The following is a 5,244-nucleotide window of genomic DNA, read 5'->3' as shown; positions in this document are numbered from 1 at the left end:
GATGCTAATTTACTAAACAATAGTCAATTACCCTAATTGTCATATGGCAATTAGGAACTTGACTCAGCCTCCAAGGAAAATGTGAAAATAGAGAGTACATACTTAAAACATAGCCAGTTTTCTTTAAAAATCTCTTAAGACATCATGCTCAGTCTCAATCTCCAGCCAATGTGAAATAACAATGGAATATTTAGGACATCTCCATTCTCTGTTACAAAGTGTTATGGCATAGCCTCTCATAGATGAATTTGGAGGATCGTCAAGACAGACATGTCTTTTTGCTAAAAACGATTAAGTATAATGTAGTATATTATAGCAGTATTTTATTTAGTGGTCCCTTAGTATCATGAGGAATATGTATTATTTACTTCCAGAAATGATCAACTTGATAATAATGCATTTACTTATAAGGAAATGAGGAAACTGTCAATTTGTTCTCACTCATCACTTGTTTATATAACTGATTATTAGTACAGAGTTATAGCATAGTATATGTGCATTGATAAATAAGACAATAACTTTTGTCTATGTTTATTCTTCGTTTCTATAATCAATTGTAGGAAAAATAGACAATTTTTTAAAGCAAGCCTTTAATGGAGACACTTAGAGAAAAGCCTATTTGATTGTGTACATAAATGTCAACACAAATAAAGTCTGCTGTAGTAATTTGCGGATTTCCTCTGTGGTTTGCCTGAAAGATCTCTAAATGATCATTTAGCATTTTACATATGAAAATATCACCATTTGGGTTGCAGCTGGAGGCGCTTAGCAGGGGCTCTGTGATTTCCCAGAACAAGTCACAGAATTTTTAAAAGCCCTATCTCAACGCTCATGCATGCATTCTGCCACATAAACTTTGCAGTTCAGTGTCAGTTCATCTTAAATTATTTCTTTTTCTCATCTTTCTCACAATTTACCATGAATTCATTGTTGAGCTGCCCAAACACCATTCTTAACAAAACACAGCTCATAAAATAACCAGTCCTAAGATGTGAATAATTGCTCCATTAAATGAATTATTCAGTTTACAAATAAAATTTTAAACAGAATAACTCTGAAACTATTTAGTCTACCATAAAACTGCTTTGTTTACAATTAAGACTGCTTTGTCTACCCTTACCTTTTCAAATTAATAAACATGTAGATTTTGGTACATGTAAATGTGAGGGCTTGACTGAAGCCAGTTCAGTGTGGTCAAGTGTTGGGCAAGATTCCCCATTCACCTCTGCCAAGACCCTGTTATTTTGGAGAGATTAAGGTTCCAATTGCTTCAGCCCAAGACCTCTCTGGAGCAGACACTCTGCTATTCTGGTTAAATTATGCCCATTTCTTTCCCAAATGAGTAAATACGTAAGTTCTCATGCTGAGACAGCTGAAGTGACTTTTCATTTGGCACACCAGCTCTGGGAGTGTGATACATGTTTGCTGAAACTATGCTGCGCTGGACAAAGTATTTTTATGATTCTGACTTATCAACATGTATTGAGAACAGATAGTGTATTTGGTCTATACACGATACATAAAGGAAATCATCATTCCTACAGATGGATGAATATTTATTCATATATTATTGATGAAATTTATATCCTTATGGAAATAGAATTCAGTCGAGAAGACAAACATTGAACACATTGTTACAGGGTAGGCCAGCTTTACACAGAAGCGCAGTAGACATGTATGTGCAAAGAGATGAAAAGTTTCTGCACTGGACATTACAAAATATTGCTGAAAGAAATTAATGAAGACCTGAATAAGTGAAGTCATATACCATGTTTATGGATTGGAAGATTCATGTTGTTAAAATATAAATTATCTTCAAATTGATATATAGCTTCAATGCAGCCTCAATTAGAATCCCAGCAGTTTTTTAGGTAGAAATTGACAGGCTGTTTCTAAATTGCATATGAAAATGCAAAGAATCTAAAACAGTCAAATACTCTTGTAAAATATTATAAAATGAGAGGACTTTCATTACTTGATTTCAAGACTTACTATAAACGTACAATTAAGACAATGGTATTGGCATAAGTAAGCAGATCTGTGGAAAAGGACAGGAAGTCCAGAAACAGACCAGCACATAGAAGGTGAATCGATTTTTGACAAAGGTGCCGAGGGGCATACTGGAAAAAATTCTTTTCAACAAATAGTGCTAAATCAACTAGACATCCCTGTGGAAACAAATCACCCTCAACTCCTACCTTATACTACACCCAAAAGTATTTTTAAATGGACCATAGACCTAAACATAAAGCTGAAATTATAAAACTTCTAGCAGAAAACATGGAAGAAAATATTGTGGACTAGAGCTAGAAAAATGATTTTTTAGACAGGATATAATAAATACTAACCATAAAGGAAGACAAATTGATAAAGTGGATTTTATCAAAATTACAAATGCCTGTTTTTCACAAGTCATCATTAAAAAAGTAAAAAGGTAAGCCCACAGAGAAAATATTTATTGTCTCATATAAATCTTGTATCTGGAATATATAGCAAACTCCTACACCTCAATAAGAGTATAAAAAACTAAACATTGGGTAAACATTGGGCAAAAGATTGAAATATATTTCACAAATGTATAGCACATGAAAGAAAAGCTCAAATCATTAGTAATTAAGGAACTACAGATTAAACAATAATAAGATACCACTTCATACCCAGTAGTTGGCAAGGATATGGAACAATGGGAATGCTCTAAGGTGGTTGATATAAATGTAAAATAATACAAGTTCTTATAAAAATATTTGTAAGTTTTTCATAAAATTAAATATGTACCTCTTTTAAATGTACAACAATTATTCCTCTAAGTATTTACCAAAAAAAAAAAAAATACATCCATGGAAAAATTTGTAGATAATGCGCAACCGCCTCAATCTGGAAAACAAACAAATAAACGTATGTTCATAGCATAAAATACTACTTATTAAGAAAAACAAATAAACTGCTTATTGAGTGACAGAATGGATGAATCTCATAGACATGCTGGGCAAAAGAAGAGACACAAATGGTTATCTGCTGTTTGAAGTTCTAGAGTAGACAAAACTAATTCACAGGACCAAAAAAAAAAAATCGGAACTGTGGTTTCCTGGGGCAGGGTTGGTGGAGAGGGTTCATGGGAACTTCATGGAAAGATGGAATTATTCTATATCTTGATTATGGTGGCATTTACAAAAACATACACACTTGTTAAAATGTCACACCATACACTTGAAAGTTGTGCATATAAGGATGACTTTTATATAAATTATATCCCAAGAAAATTGACTTATTTTTTCAAAAGATCTTCCTACCTCAAAGTAACATAACAGGCATCTAAAAAGTAAAAAATGTGCTTGCTTTGACAGCACATGTACTAAAATTGGAATGGTACAGAGAAGATTAGCATGGTTCCTGTGAGAGGATGACATGCAAATTCGTGAAGCGTTCTATATTTTTCTGAACATGTAAAGAGTAAAAAATGTTGCCCTGACCAGACGGCCTGGTTGATTGGAATGCCCTCTGCACACCAAACATCGTGGATTCAATCCCTGCTGATTGGGGCATGTGTGGGAGGCAACTGATTCGATGTTTCTCTCTGTCTCTCTCTCCATTCTTCTCTTTCCAAAATCGATAAACATATCCTCAGGTGAGGATTAAAAAGATAAAGTAGAAAATTCCCCCTTTTCCATTATTATGCAATAGAAAATGCCATTCTGCATACTTGTCTATCACAAATAGTCCTTGTTGACTTATAAATTCTAATGTCCAAGTAACAAGCAGTAACAGCAGTTACCTTGTCCTTTACTGCCTAATATAAGCTCCATTCTCTGCCATATGCTTACAAACATTTCATTCTCACAACCATGCAATAGGTCTTATTATCTTCATTGTTGCTTGAGAAATTTAAGTCTCAGAATAACTGAGTAATTTGTCCAAGAACACCCTGATAGTATATAGTAGCAGTTACCCAAGGACTGACTCCATCATCCACGTTCTTTCTACTACTTGTCACCATCCAGTTAATTCATATTTCACACTTATCCCAAAGCCATTTACCCATGGGTACTAAGTGAATAGACATTACCAGTCTATTCACTTAATTGGCCTGGCAACAATCTCCTTGTCATGTTACCTTTAATGAGTCACTTGTTTAATAATTATTCCAATAATTAAAACAAAGAAAGAAAATCAAAGAAACAAATACTTTCTTTCTCCTTCACATGGCAAGAGTTTAATATGGTGTTTATAACAGGATAGACCTGGGTTCATGATCTAACTTTGCCAATTTTTAAGTAAGCATATTGCTTAATCTTTCTAAGCTTCTATTTCTTATCCATAAAATGAAAATATTAATAAGCACCTCATAGGGTTGTTGTGAGGACAAACTGAGGTAATAATCTAAGCACTTTGCATCATGCCAGGAGCACAGTAAATGACAAGAAATACAAATGCTTGTTATTAATGACAGGACAGGTATTGTCCTGTTGGGGAGGCTGATTAATTGCTTATTTTTCTTATTATTGCATATTTCCTTATTATTTCCTTCTTCGACTAGGGATCCAATTCGCAAGTTTGAAAAGGCCCTGTGTATTCAACTCAATTACTTGGATTCTTTAGCCAAAAATCATTCTGAGGTTGTATACATTCATTTTCACTTGATATTTATTTAATATTTGCACTCAAAGACATTATTTAATATTTTCCATATGCCATTGTAATACAGGCCCTTGTATTACTTGCATAAACATACATAGGCCATTGAGAGTAAATTGTAAAAGATGTGACACTCTTTCTTGTTCTTGACGTCTTGTTCTTACGACACTCGTTCTTGTTCTTGCAAGGAGCCCAGAATAACAGTCACCCTGTCCAGTGCCATTGTGTGGCTCGTAGGAGACACAAATCCCATAGACTATGAGCTTCAGCTTTTTCCTTTTTATTTTCCACCCTCTAAAGAGACCCATGAAATAGTTGAAGTGTAAGAAAATAGTTAGGAGCCAAAAAAAAACAATGTTTATAACAGTGTACTAATATCTAATATCTAACAGTGTACTTATATCTAATTGGACCTGCTTTAAAAGACTCCTAGCTTTAAAATCCATTATATAAAATTATTTGATTCTTTGTTTAGGGTGTTGTACAACTGAGAGGTAGTAAGATGATAAAATGAGTAGTATTCTAATAATAACACAAAGAGAAAGTATGATTCTCAAAACTGACCTTAAATGCAATTAGGGAACAAACAGGTTTTCTTCTTCACAGCCCCAT

The 5,244-nt window shown here is 33.7% G+C and overlaps 1 non-coding gene across 1 annotated transcript; it reads left to right on the top strand.

Annotated features, from left to right (window-relative positions):
• The first annotated feature begins 3,328 nt into the window (after positions 1-3,328).
• Positions 3,329-3,435, top strand: LOC123818194. Its single transcript, XR_006785584.1, has one exon. It is a non-coding gene; the product is annotated as a U6 spliceosomal RNA (small nuclear RNA).
• The last annotated feature ends 1,809 nt before the right edge of the window (positions 3,436-5,244 follow it).

Source organism: Phyllostomus hastatus, unplaced genomic scaffold, assembly GCF_019186645.2.
Source record: "Phyllostomus hastatus isolate PE091 unplaced genomic scaffold, TTU_PhHast_1.1 phas_contig_254, whole genome shotgun sequence".
Taxonomy (NCBI): domain Eukaryota; kingdom Metazoa; phylum Chordata; class Mammalia; order Chiroptera; family Phyllostomidae; genus Phyllostomus; species Phyllostomus hastatus.
Note: the sequence above shows the minus strand (reverse complement) of the source record. Positions and strands in the feature narration are given on the sequence as shown.